General features: G+C 41.7%; 1 protein-coding gene across 9 annotated transcripts in view; it reads left to right on the forward strand.

Annotated features, from left to right (window-relative positions):
- The window catches only part of PDE4D (phosphodiesterase 4D), a 650,804-nt gene that overhangs the window by 502,577 nt on the left and 131,994 nt on the right, over nt 1-16,233 (forward strand). The window lies entirely within an intron of this gene.

The raw sequence follows: 16,233 nt of genomic DNA on the forward strand, positions 1-16,233 counted from the left end.
AGATCACCTTTGTTTCTGTTCTACCTTCTTTAGCATGGGAGTGTGTGGCAATTTAGCTTTCTTGAACAGAGTGAGAACTTCTGCTGCCTTATTACGGACAACTTTTCTGAGTTGGCCTTCTGAAGGGAGACTCAAGGTAGTAGCTTCTATTGCTTGTTGGGTTTCTGTTTTGCTTTTCTGGTGACAACTTTCCCCTTATTTTTCTTGCATTCAATAAGTCAAGTGATGACAGATCATAGGAAGTATGGGAAAACACAGACTAAGATCTTGTGATGAGAGATTTTATCTTGTGTTCTTTCCCTTAGAAAAAAAATAAAGGGGGAAATGCCAGCATGTTTCTCTTCTCTCTTAACTCCCCACCCCACCCCACAGAGAGGCATGAACCAGGACAACAACCAGTGCATTTAAAAATATTATTTTTAGAGCAGAATGGCTAACACAATTGCCCTGTGCCTGTTTGCTCAGATGTAAGTCCTATTGTCTTCAATGGGGGTTACTCCTAGGTATGCATGCATAGGATTGCAACCTGAGACTGAGCTATGGGTCAGGAAGTCTGCCCCTCATTTGAATCTCACCTATGCCATAGACTTCCTTGGTAGCCTTAAGGAAGTCTCTCTCTCCTAGACTCGTTCTGCCCACTTCCTGCATGTGGAGGATAATAATACTGAAATTGCCTGAAAAGGTTGTTGTAAGGGTTATAACTAGATAATACACCAGATGCACTTGAAAATGCTATGCATTTTTTTTTTAGTCAGTATTCTTTTTCTTAAACATTGCTATCCTGGCTTTATTTACTTGAGAACAAGTCCCAGTGATCAAAAGTAGTGTTTTCCTCTGAGTAAAACCTGCAGAGGATCGTGCTCTCCATTTCCTAAGCAGTTGCCAAAGTTGTAGCCTCTACTGTATGATGGATCTATAAATTATAAGGCTTTTCAAGATGTCTGGCCAGGAAAGGGCAGCTTCACTGATACCTATGCCCTCTGGGCACATCCTAGATGTTTATTTCTAGATGTCCTGACATTCTATCATTTTTGCTTATGTCATCTCTGTGCACATAGAGAAGCACTAAGAGATGTGATTTGTTCTACCTCTAGCTCCAATTTTGACATGACGCTTCTTGCAAAATGTAGGTTTTTGCTGCAGTCGTTTGACATTCATTATGGATATTTCTGATTGTTGGCTTAGCCTTCTTAGCAGAGTCTTCAAATGTTTTACCTGGGGGGGCCATCAGCTATTTGATGTCATCACAATAGCCCCAGCAACATTATTGCAAGTTATAATGAGATATATGACAGTGGTTTGGTTTTTTTTATAAAAATAATAGTAGTAGTATTAGTAGGTCCATAGTAATTTTAATAAAACCAATAACAGTATGAGATTATGGTAAACCATTAATCAAACTTCATTCTTCTTCCATGACGTTGTGAAGAAGTGTTGAATTTTCTCAAGCTACGTCAGCCACATAATACTGTATTGCATAGTTGGTAATTTCATGGAAACTGTTGCCAGCTTTCCAGCGTAAAAGCACAAAAGGCAGTGCTTTGAGAAACATTGCAGCCAGACCTTATTCAGGCAAAACCTCAGCTGACGTCACAGATACTTTCTGCTGGGCGGACCAGCACTCTGTAACTGTGAAGTTTCTGTCAGGTTTTATTTTTTTAAAAAACCACTACACCACCGTTCTTCTCTCCTTTTGTAATGTTCATTTTCTTTCTATAGCCCTTTATTGTTTTCCAGCAGCCAGATAATATTCCACAGTTCTTTTGTTTTACTTATTTGCTCAGTTTAACTGTAACTGATAAGCCTGCAGCTATTTTGCAGAAAAGCTTTAAGTGTGGCATGTCCGTCCAAAGTATTTCATCTAGTACCAAGTGGTAGATGGAAGTGAGAAAAAAATGTTGCCACCTGTGACAAAGAGTTCCCAGTTCCCCTCTAGTATAATCCTGCCCCTGTAATTATAGAATTGTAGAGTTGGAAGGGACCCCAAGGGCTATCTAGTCCAACCCCCTGACAGCCATGCCTGGGTGGGCTTGAACCACTGACCTTCTGGTTAGCAGCCAGATGCACTGACAGAAAACATAGTGCAATAAAAAAATAAATGAATATTTTGTTAAGTGAGAATGTAGACAATTTTTTTCCCTAATACAGTATTTTAGTGAATTGTTTATCAGAATAAGTTCCTTATTGCTATTTCCATTGACTCCCCTGATTAGTGTAACCAGTGTAAAAATTTCAGCATGGCTTGCTTGCTTCCTTCCTTCCTTCCAGTGTGGTGTAGTGGTTAAGAGCGGTAGTCTCATAATCTGGTAAACCGGGTTCGCGTTTCCGCTCCTCCACATGCAGGTGCTGGGTGACCTTGGGCCAGTCACACTTCTTTGAAGTCTCTCAGCCCCACTCACCTCAAAGTGTGTTTGTTGTGGGGGAGGAAGGGAAAGGAGAATGTTAGCCGCTTTGAGACTCCTTCAGGTAGTAATAAAGTGGGATATCAAATCCAAACTCCTCCTCCTCTCCTTCCTTCCTTCCTTCCTTCCTTCCTTCCTTCCTTCCTTCCTTCCTTCCTTCCTTCCCCAGCTTTGATCTTCTAGTCTCTTAGGATACCACGGCATCCATTTGCCTGTCTCTGTGGTCTTATTCTTTGCAGAACATTGCAATTATCCAGGCTATTTGTCTTGAGTTGTGAATTGGGGGACCCAGAATGCCAATTGTGAATGCTTGGTTAATGTGCACCGAGGTGTAAAACGCATGATCATCAGCCGTGTGTTTTTGGACCATGCCACCGAGACTGTGGCCATGATGCTTGAATACTCTCATGTGCGAAATAAACTTCTCCCCGTATTCAAAACTAGAAAGTCCAGAAGACACTGAGGCAGAACTTTCTCCCTAACATGGCAGCTTGATACAGTTTTCAGACCAGCGTTTGCACATGATCTGAAAGATCCTCATTCATAAAAAGAGGTGCAAATGTAGAAGTCCTCTGGTAGGGCAAGGGATGTGTATCTGTGGTATAGTTTGTGCTTTGCATGGGAAAGGTCCAAAGGCCATTCTCTGGCATTTACAGGTAGGGCTAGGAATGTCTTCTGAATCTCTAGAGCATGGGTAGGCAAACTAAGGCCCGGGGGCCGGATCTGACCCAATCGCCTTCTAAATCCAGCCCGCGGGTGGTCCGGGAATCAGTGTGTTTTTTACGTGAGTAGAATTGTCCTTTTATTTAAAATGCATCTCTGGGTTATTTGTGGGGCATAGGAATTCATTCATTTACCCCCAAAAATATAGTACGGCCCCCCACAACGGCTGAAAAAGTTTGCTGACCCCTGATCGAGAGAGCTGCTTCTGGTTAGAATAGACCAAGCTTGATGGACTTGATTCAGTATAAGGATACCCTGGAGAAGGGAAGAGCACAGACGCAAATATGTATTTTTAGTTTTCCATGTCCCTTCACCCCGTTTGGTGTAAATTCTTGTCTTAGGAAGAATTCTCGAGAACTCAAAACCTTTCCAAAATTCTACGACATTTTGGGTTGCCCTAATAAAGGTATTGCCCAACTCTGCAGTTTGAATGATTTTTCTTTTCTTTTTCTTATGAACCAACATGGCTACCTCTGCATTTTAAACATTTTCATTTGCCCTGGTGTACTTCTGGTTACTATGAAGGATGTGTAAGATCGAGTTAAAGTACAACTGATTTCAGCAGAAGAGACATTAAAGTGTATGCTTAAGTCACCCACTAAAATCGGTAGAGCTTAAAAATTAGCTCGATTGCATTCTAAATGGGTGGGGATTTTTGTTGTAAGAAGTCTGATTCAGAGAAAAAATGAGTTACCTATGATACATCTTGGTCAAGGTTGTGTTTATAATTACGGTATATAATATGGCTTCTGCTAGAGGAGGAATAATGTTTTCTGTTGTTATTGCATAGTGTCAATCTGCAGCTGTTTTCTGGCTTCCTTTGGGAGTCAGTTTATGATGTTGTATGAAGTCTTTTATTAGCAGCATTGTGCATTAGCCATTGCCCCTGGAAACATTTTGGTGTGTAGTTGCCATGGAAAGAAGGGGGAATGGAACTATAGATATTTCTTAGTAACACCTTTAGTTAGTGGAGTCAATGTGATACAGTGGACAGTGCTGGCCTTGGATCCATGTCAAATCTTGTCCTGTCTCTGTAAGGCCCCTTGTATGGTAGTGGGCAAGGCATTATCTCCCCCCCCCCTCCATCCTTAAAAAAGAGGAAGGAGCATAATAGTGACCCACATCACTATGGTGCTCAGGATAAATCGCAGCAAAGTCTGAAAAGCACATTTAACTGCTTCCTAAATGCTAGCACATGTTCAATACCTGGAGAGCCACATTATCCATTTCACATTCCATAACTGTGATGGTGGATTTTGGATATATTTTGGATATACTGTGGTACCTCGGTTTAAGAACAGTTTCGGTTTAAGAACAGACTTCCAGAACGGATTAAGTTTGTAAACCAAGGTACCACTGTAGTTGAAATCAGTCAGAATATTCACAGGCTTGTGAACTAGGCCATATACTAGGCCTTCGTAAGAGGGCCCACTAGAACCAGCTCAAACTTGAAGAAGTCAATAAGCAGATTAACTCCAGCTGTGTGTGAACACATTGACCTTGGCAATTTCTCTTTCCCAGCTTTTCCTCTTTCTAACCAGGTTCATAGTCTCCACTATGAGTCACATCTCTCACCCTCTTATCTCCCCACAACACCTCTGTGGCTACATCATTCCCAGAGGAGCCATCACCCTCTATCCAGCAAAAATAGGTGTAATTCACTGACTGACTTTTCAGCAAATGCTGAGAGCTTATTCACCTGCTGGAAAGCGCTGTTCTTGCTTTGGAACACATGCCATGTTAACCCCACTAACCACTTTAGCACAAAATTCAACAGAGGAGGCATCATTTTATTTTCAACTTCAAAGTGAAAAACAGCGCTGGACTCTAATTTTGGCTGTGCAAATCATCCAAGACACAAATCATCTGATGTCTTGAGCTGATTTGGATTCTCTCCAAAGTGACACACATTGCCTTAGGTGAAACTCTTTCTTTTAGGGTCTTGGAAATAATGTTTCTATTGACGAAGCTTAGAACAGTGTTGCCTCATGGATTCATAGCCTAGCCAGTTATCTGCCATTGAAACATCTGGTGCTTTGCTTAATAATGTGGTCTCTTCCCAATTTATTGCACTTTAATGTCATGTGGTTGGTGTCTGCCAATTTTCTCAATTGAGGTCATTTTGAACTTCTAGCCGACCTCTGAGAAATTTGCAGCACCTCCCAGCTTTGTATCATTCACATCCTTAGTGAAGATCCTGATTGGTATGCCTTTCCCAGAGTTGCCTTTCTTTTATTTTTTAAATGGGAAAATCATTTTCTTTCCCCCAATCACCTGGAACGCAAGTACGCAATTGCATTAGCTTGTGGCTCTGAGATGTGCCTGGCTAACTCCTGCAACATCCTTCACTGAATGTCACCAGGCTTTGCTGACTTCAATCTATTGTCCCTGTTATTTGGCATGCTTTTTGATTATCTTGCCTTTCCTTCATCATTGTTGCCAGATCTCTCATCACAGCCTTCTCTCAGCCTCTAAGGAGAGAAGCCATGTCAGCTCCAGGTGTTGTTTTTTTTTGGGGGGGGGGGGTTCTTGGCCAAGGTTTTTTGGGGAGCTGGTTGGGCCCACCTCTTCCTTGCTTCTATTGCCATTCTTAGTTCACTCTCCCTTTAGTTCCAATCCAGACAGCTGCGCACAGGGGGAATGCACAAGGCAAGTGAAGGATGCAATCCTGCACCATCTCCTTGCATGTGTCGCTGCTGGAGGTTCTTGGTTTGCCCCAGTGAGCGAGGGTGTGGTGACCAAACAAAACCCAAGAAGCCACAATTCATATGGAAATAATTATTTTAAACATATCAGCAGAAGGGCAGGCAATAATTTCAGTTTACTAAGATTTAAAGATAATAATATTGAAGAGAAATCAACAGAGAGAGAGATAGAGAGAGATGGGAAAGGATAAATATGTGCAAGTAATGAGTAAATGGAGAACAAAACAGAATACGAATATGTAGTTTAACTTTTAAACTTAACTCAGAAGAGCGAGATGCAACTTGGCAATTATAAACATTACTTATGACATGAAAAATGTAACATTCTTAATTATTCATTTGCCCCCTAAAATTTCCACCAGTTTAACTTAGTTAAAAACTTTGCTGTGTTACAACACTATAGTAACTTCTAAATATTGAGAAAAGACAAAAGAAAGAATATGATAGTTACCTATCCAAGCAGTAACTCAAAGGAACCAGTTTCTGTGGGCCTGGGGAAGAGCTGAGTGGTAAATGCAGGATTCTGCGGGTAGGATCCAGAAAAATCCAGATGAAGGGGAAAGGGTAGAAAAATAGAATAACGAATTAGGAACTGTGCTTGGGAGTAAGCAAAAATTGACAGGACAGATTCAAAGCAGGAAACTCCTTCTTCTCTTTTAAAAAAGCAAGCAGAACATGCAAAAGTATAAGAAAAATTTGGAGCTAAGCAAAACTTTAAACAAACAAAGTAGTGAATTCTAGCACAGAGTGCAGTCTCTCTTTTTTATCCCCATTGCACCTATAATTTTCTCCATCCTGGTTTGTCCCATTTTGTTGCCCCCACTAAAAATTAGTTTTGTGATGATAAATGGCAGTTCATGGGACAAACACCGGCAGAAAGAGTTCTCCATTGTTTTAGGGGTTGATGTGATCCCAAACTTATTGGGCACAGGGAGAGCCCAGGGCTGCCAGCCACGTGGAATATCAAATCTTGTACCTTCTTCACAAGGCCTTGTCAGCATTTCTGGTTCTCGCTCTCCAGACAGAAAAGAACTTTTGCCCTCAAGACAAGACATTCCAGCCTACTTCTTTCATGAGCATGAGCTTCTTGACCAAAGTTGTTTTCTTCCATTCACCGTTCATGCAGATTTGCCCCCAGAATTGAGCTCAATAACACTTTTTGGATACTCACAGGCAAACAGGCTGCGGCATCAAAGAGGAGCTGCATGGCCAAGACCCAAGGGGAATCAGGCTCATGCATGGAGGTGGGCCTGGGCCAGGAGAGGGAAACTCTAAAGCAAATGGATTTCAACCTTTTTCTATGTCATTTCTGTAAGTTTTCCAAAGACCACACTACCGTGCCCTAGCTATAAACAGTCAACTCTGTATACGCTTTATGTGACAAGCTGAGTGAAGTTTTTGTATCCGCCATCATGTGAATGGCAGAGAGGTTTATTTATTCGTTTGAAAAATTATATCCTATCTTTAACTACACATGCTCTCATGGCGGCTGACAGTTAAAACAATCTACAGTAAAACAGCCCAAAGCATAGCAGAACAAAACTTCTGGAAGTTACACAGGATTAAGCAACCAGTGCTGGCTGGTTATAGCTCAGTTTAGACAATGCAGAGGCAATGTTGGTGGGTGGTTCGTCTGACATAGGAGGTAGCGGGCAGTCTGTTCTGGCGGGGGGGGGGTGCTCCCCCTAAAACATAGTTGTCTTGCAAGGAGTGCAGAAATGTGCACGCACACGGGGAGAGGGGGAGAGAGAGAGGGAGAGAGACAGACAGACAGACAGACAGACAGACAGACAGACAGAATGCCCTTTTAAATGTGCACTCATGATTTGTATTTCTGTTTTCAGTGCTATTTGCAACTGCATAAAAAATGGGGGGGGCAGTCATGACACTTCATTGTCCTGCTTTTGTTATGCTGTGGCCCCTCCAGGCAGCAGTAATGTGGCAACATTGGGGAATCATTGCAGATCTTAAGAAAGCAGAATAATCCACCCCTAATGCACTACTGCTGTGTCAAGAACATACTGCAGAATTCACCTGCCACAAAACACCAGTTTGGATGGGCTTAGAGAAAGAGGTTGTCGAAGGAGAGAAAGGGATAGAGAGAAGTGGGTGTCCCAACTGCAAGTGACTCCAGACACACCCATTGCCGGTATGCCCCTACTCCTGCCCTAAAAGATCAGACCCTCAGCTTGGGGGATCAGCTGGTTACTCAGCTGTGTCAACACAGGCCAAGTAGCTTTTGCAGCACATAACATCTAACACCATGGGAGGCTGGTCTGCCAGATCCTACTACCTCTAGGCAGAATACCTTAGTCACAGTTATCTATGACATCCCAGACTTTGATTACTTCAGTGTGTGAAATGTGGGACTGCTCGTTGGGACTATGTTTAGTTCCTGCTGCTGCTGCTGTTGGATTGCTAAGTGAGACCTTCTTTTGACTTGATTCTTACTCGTACATCTGATTCTTTAACATCCAATGTTTGTTTTATTACAAGGTTTTTTGGGGGGGGGAAGTGCATTACTTGCACAAAGGCAACGCAGCCTATAAAATTTCTAATGAGTTAATTTGGGGGGAGGCTGTTGTGAAAGTAGCTTTGTCCTGTGTTTGTTGCAGAAAAGCTACCAAAGAAAGCAATCTAGGCTGAACCTGGTGAAGAGCGTATGAGAGGGGAAGGATGAGTGACTAATTTTTAGTTGCTCCTGCTGCCTTGTTCTGTGCAAAAAGAAGAGGGAGCCTGCAATGGTGTTTGAGGTGCAACAATGTGGAAAAAGGCAGCTCCCCTCTGCCTGTTCTATATCTGCTCAGTTTTACAGTGGTTTCCCAGGGTTCTATTTATTTAGGGGGAGGAGTATAAACCACTTAAGCAGTTCCCAGGTGGTGTACATAAAACAGTATAATACAATTGTTGATAAAACCAACAAAATTTAAAAGCAAGTCCAGCAAACTACATTATATGTCCAGATAGGCATGCAGAATTTTTTTAAAAGTTTTTTAGCAAGCACCTGAAACAGTATAATGATGGTTGAAGCATAGGTTCTGCTACACTAAAAGTTCCTCCCCCCTCCTTTATTTCAGTTGTTTAAACAGCAGTTAATTACAGTAAAGGAGTAGAGGAAGAAAATTGTTTGTTTGTTTAGTGGCAGGATTTCTAGACCACATTTATGCCCTTGTGCATCCCCTGCTTATTTCAGTGGAGCTTATGCAATGAGGATGTTCCAATGGGTTGTTCTTAATAAGCTCTCATAATGCACCACTGGAGGTGGCTGCCTCGTGACTTTTGCAAAGGAATGGCTTCTTCCTCCTCCTAACATTGGGAAATGCTGAATTTTGAGTGTCTTATTTTATTGGATGGTGCATTTCGTATAGTCTCTGCTGTGCTTGAACGTTAAATGAGCAAAAAGATAGGAAGATGCCTCTTCAATCTTGCAAAGCACTCCAGTACCAACTGCATGCCTCCAGTCTCTTGTGCGTTCATAGATTTATTGAGCTTGACACTAGTGTGTCTGCTGCGTTCTGAATTATTTGTGAGAAGGAGCAACAGTATTTTACAGACAATGACCTTCTGAATTAAATATGAACATTAAGAAGTCAAAAGGGCTGCAATCACAGTAACAGTGTAAGGGGGGGGAAAGCTGTTTGCCCTATTATTCGAGAATGGGGTAATTCTGCAAATCAAATGCCTGTTATATTGAGGGAGTCAAACCATTAATGTTGTTCTTCTATAGCTAGGGGTTATAGTTCAGATTCAGCTATGAAACTGTTCTGGTTTAGTTCTGGTTCAAAGCCAATAAAGGCACTGTAATTGATTCAGCACACTTTCGGAACTGGATCATTTCCAACTCATGGGAAGCAGAAAGTTAAAGGGTCTAATTTGTTACCTGTAAGTACTATGAAAGATGCACAATAATAACAACAACAATAACTAAAGCACTTAATAGTAAAATGGCAACAAATGTTAATTAAAGTGTACGGCAGCCTTAACCCTCAAAGTCACATGCCTTTGAGATGTCAAGGTATAGAATGACATACTCAGAGTAGGCCCATTGAAATTGATGGATCTATTCTATGCCTAGTTTGATAGATTGGCTTTGCATTCTGAAGATAACATTTGGTTGGGATCATGAAGTGTGTCACTAAATCGGGTTGTTTTTTTGACTCCTTATTTTGTATTAACAACTTGCTCAGGGACATTTATGTTTTGGGGAGAAAATAAGGATTTGGTTTTATTATTGGTATGTTCTATCTTTCTGTTACTGGTTTTTTCTGCATATGCTGCTGAATGAGATGGTTAAATTATTATTATTTATTTAATTGCTTGACTTCTCAGGTAGTAGAGTGGATTGTACCACTTCACACAGTGGAAGAATGCCATTTTTAAAAATTACTTCCCATATTTGTTGTTGCTTTTTAACAAGAAAAATCTCCCTGCAAGTAAAGCATCTAGCATAGAAGGAAGCAATAATCTCATCCAACCCAGTCCTTTCTGTGCTGCTTTTCTACCTGCAGAGTAATTTTGCATAGAAGAGGATTACTGGCTGGAAGTATTATTTTAAATGTCTGAGTAAGCCACCCTAAAGGTCTTTTGTGAAGAAGGACATACTTCACGTATAACTACATAAATAAATTCAACAGTGTGATTACTGTCTTGCAGTCAGAAATAATAGCACAGTCCACTCTGCTACCTCAGGATTCTTATCATCTCAGGCTTTTGGGTCAAAAGCTCAAGAACTTGACAAAATACATTAACCCTTGTGCTCACTGCATCCTTGATTGGTAAAATTTGAAAATAGAGATTGGAGAGAAATTCCATTAAGGTTGTATTTAAAGGCAAAGCTACCTAATTCACACTTCTAAACCAACATGTGAACCAAAACAAAGCCAACAATTTGAAACTTGTGGTTCCCATAACATACATTATTTTATGGGGGATTGTTTGCAGGAATGTGTATATTAGACAATTGCATATAAACCTATGATGATGATGACGACGATGATTTATATCAGAGGAATTCTCACTAAATCACTGGTGAATTTTCAGGAAGACTTTTTTTAAAAAAAAAAAACAACAACCCACAACCTAATGTTGGAATATGGAGAACTGAACTTTTAAGAATGGAAAAATGAGAAAATGAAATTGACAGATTCTCCCATCTCTATTTGCATCATAGGTTGTTGTTTTTTAAACCAGAGGACTGTATTAGTCACTTCACTTTCCCACATGTGTTCATTTTTGAAATACCAAGAATGAAGGAGAAGAAAATAGGACCCAAGAAGGTCACTCAGTAAAGAAATGGAAGAGGACAGGAAGGGGGAGGGGTTGCATTATTTCCATAAACTAAATGGAAATAAAGCCCTTAAGTGATCTTCCTTTGTGTAACCAAGTATGCGATGGTTCCTACCCTGCAACCCCCCCCCCCGCCTTTTCATTCAGTGATGTAAAAAGCAATGGAGAGAATACAAAAGAGCACTCCATGTTAAAACGATATGAGAAACCATCACATGTGCAAAGCCATTCAGCATGATCTCTGATTAACCACGAGTGCTAGTGAGATAGCATTTCATAAACTGGAGATGACAGCTTCTAGATTTATATTCCGTTTCGAATATTTCCTTTTGTGCCAAGATGAGATCAATGTGACTGCTGAATTATTAATCTGATGCAATTTTCGTTCTGAAATGATCTATTTCTTTGCCCTATATATTTTCAAACATTGTAATTACAAGGAGGGGGATGATCCTGCCCACATATGCATAGCCTGCAAATCTGAATTATCGCCACCTACGGGGGGGGGGGGGATTTTCCATGCCAGATGTGTAGAAATGTGTTCCACAGTCCTTACCAGAAGTCTTGGATTTACCTGTCTTAACTCCAGTGGTTGGGCATAAGAACACATGAAGAGCCTGCTGAATGTTTAATTTTTAATTCAATTTGTATACCTGTAGATCTCAGGGCAGCTCACAACATAAAATAACATTATGAAAAAACAGGAAATTAAAACATAATAAAAACAAAACAAAGAGAACCCAATTATCACCCCCCTTCCACAACACATTTTATAAGGGCATCGTATGCCAGTCAACCCAAATGCCTGGTTAAAGAGGAGCATTTTCGCCTAGCACCTAAAGGTGTGCAATGAAGGCATCAGTCGAACTTCCCAGGATCAGGCCAGTGACCCATTTAGTTCAGCATCCTATTCTCAGTCCCCAACCAGATGCCTGTGCGAAACCTGCAAGGAGGACCTGAGCACAAGAGCACTCTCCCCTTCGGCAGTTTTCAACAACTGGTGTTCATAACCATGCTGCTTCTGATTATGGAAAAGGGACGCGGGTGGCACTGTGGGTTAAACCACAGAGCCTAGGACTTGCCGATCAGAAGGTCGGCGGTTTGAATCCCCACGACGGAGTGAGCTTCCATTGCTTGGTCCCAGCTCCTGCCAACCTAGCAGTTCGAAAGCATGTGCAAGTAGATAAATAGGTACCGCTCAGGCGGGAAGGTAAACGGCGTTTCCGTGCACTGCTCTGGTTCGCCAGAAGCGGCTTAGTCATGCTGGCCACATGACCCGGACACTGTATGCCAGCCCCCTCAGCCAATAAAGCGAGATGAGAGCCGCAACCCCAGAGTCGGCCACGACTGGACCTAATGGTCAGGGGTCCCTTTACCTTTACCTATGATTGTGGAGGCAGAGTATAACCCTCATGGCTAGTAGGCATTGTCCTTCATGCAATTGTCCGATTCCCTTTTAAAGTCATCCAAGTTCATGGCCCTCACTGCCTCTTGTGGGAACAAGTTGCATAGTTTAACTGTGCGCTGTGCAAAGAAGTACATTCTTTTATTTGTCTTGAATCTTCCAACATTCAGCTCTGTTGGATGTCCACAATTTCTATTGTTATGAGCGACAGAGGAAAGGGCACTGAGTTTCCACAAGGAGGCACCAGATGGAGGAAGGCGTTCCTAAACTGACCCTCGTGAATAAGGCTAAGCTTTGTCCTTCATCCTGAGTTTCTTTTGAGTCCATTCAATTATTTGGCCACTCAGTAGTGGGGTCACTGACTTTTTTCCTTCAAGCAACAGGTTCCAGCGTTGAAATGTGAAGACGGATGCCCCCAACTGAGTTCGGTGAAAGTGTTCTAGGCAAACATTTGCTGCCATGAAAACCCATTCCAGACTTCTGCAATACTTCGAAAACATTTGTATCGCTTCCTCATTGTTATGTCTGTCTTCGCACTCAAATCACTTCTACAACTCCGCTCTGTTTCAAAAAGTTGTCTGCTATGTTTTGTGAAAGAAAGAGGGCGTAGAGCCCAAAACTGTGTTGGAGCTATCCAGGTGTCCGGAACACAGCCAAGATATACAAACATAACCACCTATATGCACATTCTGAAGAGTAAATTCTGGTGCTGCAGGTTTTGCTCCGCTATGGCTCAATATCATATGTTCCTCCTAGCCTCAAGGCTTGGTTTCCTGTTAATTAGCTAAGCTCCTAAATACTAATGATAAATGTAGTAGCAGCTACCTTTATGATCCCGTCTTCTGATATATTATTCTCTTTCAAGTATCACTTCCCGCCATACTTAGACATTAAAAAAATGTATTGCACAACTTAACCAAGCATAATTGACTGGTAAGATCATCTCTTCCCAGAAGAGGACGCAACTGCTACAACTTGCAAAGCCAGGGTATCTGCCTGCTGCCACACAGCAAAACTGCCCATCAGTTAAAATCCTTACCTAAGGCCTTTCTCAGAATTCACATGAAGTGTCAAGATTGTACAGTTCCCTCTCCTGAAATGTTTGCCTAGAGTCATCTTTGCTGCATTTTAGATGCCAGGCAAAATCCAATCTGTTTGCCCATGCAATTTTGATTGTTAATTAGGTGTTTGCTGCTGCTGTTGCTTTCTTTTGTAATGAATGGACCTCAGTCATGTCCATTGATTTCAATGGATCTACTCTGAGTATGAGAACATTGGGTGCAGCCCATCAGTTTGTATTCAATATTAGTCATAATCGGTGTAGACACATTGAAATTAACGGGCATGACTAATTGAGGTTTGTTCATTTCAATGGGCCTACTCTAAGTAGAAATGATTTAGAGCCAGCCCATTTTGTTTTGCATTTTATGATTTCTAAGTTATTCCTCTGTTTTGATAGGACGCCAATGTGGAGACATTTAAAGTTGGCGAATCAAATCTCAAAATCAAGGGCTACCACTTGTTTCCACAGTGTGGGGCCAAGGTGTAAATGGGGCAGATCCTTTCCAATTCAATGTTTTCAAACAGCCTTTGCCAACCTGATGCCCTCCAGATGTTTGGATTACAGCTCCAGCCAGCATGTTCTGGCTCAGTTGGTAGAGCATGAGACTCTTAATCATGGATTTGAGCCCAGCATTGGGTGAAAGATTTCTGTTTGACCCTCCTGGCCCCTTCCAACTCTATGATTCATTGATCTGGAGGACTCCAGGTTGGTGAAGACTATTTTACAGGTTTAAGTAACTTCTTTTTCTGCCATTACAAATTGTGTTAGAGCACAAAGAGGATCAGCAATGGAGTAGAAGCTGCAGGGGAAATGTCTTTCAAGGATAGTCAATTGGTTCTCTGAAAATCTTGACTTTTTATGGTTTTGTGTAATAACAGATGGTTGCAGTTTGTAAGCATGGCCTGAAACATTTTATGATCTAAAATCCATATTCAGTAAAGTCGGATCCTTTCATAGCATTTGATCTTTCAAGGCAGTGTTTGTTTTAGTTTATTTCTTATGAAAGATTGTTTAATCTTCTTTAATTGGTGATAACCATGTTGATGGGGTCTTCAGTGTTTTAAACATTTCTTGACAACTTTGTTTCTCTCCAGCGTTTGCACAAATGTCTCAGGGTGGTGGAGGGGAAAGACTTGCTGAACAAAGTTCCAGGGTTCAAGAGGCTTCCCATCTTTGGACAGGTTTCTGTTGAGCAGTTGGAGACTTGGAGCTTTGGCCAGAGCTGCATGCAGTCAACTTAATGGGCCCATGTTATTAGCATTCTGTGCTGTGGGTGTGGTCCTCAGACCACAGTTGTGGCGCTCATCAAATAACTACAGGAAGCAATATTTCATTTCATCAAAACTACAGTGGTACCTTGGGTTAAGTACTTAATTCGTTCCGGAGGTCCGTTCTTAACCTGAAACTGTTCTTAACCTGAAGCACCACTTTAGCTACTGGGGCCTCCGGCTGCTGCTGCGCCGCCAGAGCACAATTTCTGTTCTCATCCTGAAGCAAAGTTCTTAACCCGAGATACTATTTCTGGGTTAGCGGAGTCTGTAACCTGAAGCGTATGTAACCTGAAGCATATGTAATCCAAGGTACCACTGTATGCCTAAGCAACTAGGCAGTATTTTCACCATACTGAGAACTTCTTAATTGTAATATCATTTTATTATTCTTAGTTACTGCATTTATGTCCCACCATTTTCTCCAAAGAGCTCAAGGGGTTGTACGTGGTTCTCCCCCTCCTCATTGAAACCCCACAACAACTCTGTGAGGTAGGTTAGGCTGAGAGGCAGAAACTGGCTCATGGCCACCCAGTGAGCTTCATGGCTAAGTGGGGACTTCAACTCTCATCTCTCAGGCCCTAGTCTTGTGCTCTAACCACTACACCACACTGTCTCTCCTTATAAAGTACATGAAACCCCCATTTTAGGCATGACCGATATGTGCATGATTGCACACACATGGAGTGTGCACAATTGTGCACACATGGCGTGTGCTCTGCTATTCTACCTCTTTTACTGCTGCTGTCCAGTGGAATGACGTGCTAGCTGGTATCTTGGCTTGCTGATATAAGATGGAATGGCTGCTAATAGACTACTTGGCAGAGCTGTCTTCCTGGAAACTGAACCCTAGAAGGAAAGGGTTAAGCCTCTCCTCCCCCCCCCCAGCTGCTGTCACCTGGAAAATTACCTCCATGCAGCAATCAGGCTTGAAGAACGCTAATTTGGGCAAGGAGTGTACATGCATGTGTTTGTGCATGTGTATGTCTGACTGCACGTGGGAATACAGCCGCAACCTTCATTGGCATACATCCAATGCGCCCATTAAAATGTAACCCTCTGGCCATAAGAAAGGTTCTCTATCCCTGCTTTATGAGAAAGAAGGCATAAGAAATGGAAGGTTTTTAGGTGAGTAATTGAAAGTACCTGGCTTGATAAACCATGTAAACCCCCAATAAAGATAAAAATAGGCCTTTAAGAGTGTGAAGATAATAGACTAAATATAATACCGTACTGTGGAAAATCAGTATGGTCATGGGTATGACTGATTTAAAGTCATTGATTTCAAGGGTATACTTTGAGAAGCACTTAGATGCAACCTGTTGCTGCTTCGTATTTTAAAGTTTTATTATAATATGACATAGCTGTGTTTTTATGTTCA

The sequence above is a fragment of the Podarcis melisellensis genome (assembly GCF_964234715.1).
Source record: "Podarcis melisellensis genome assembly, chromosome: 11".
Classification (NCBI taxonomy): domain Eukaryota; kingdom Metazoa; phylum Chordata; class Lepidosauria; order Squamata; family Lacertidae; genus Podarcis; species Podarcis melisellensis.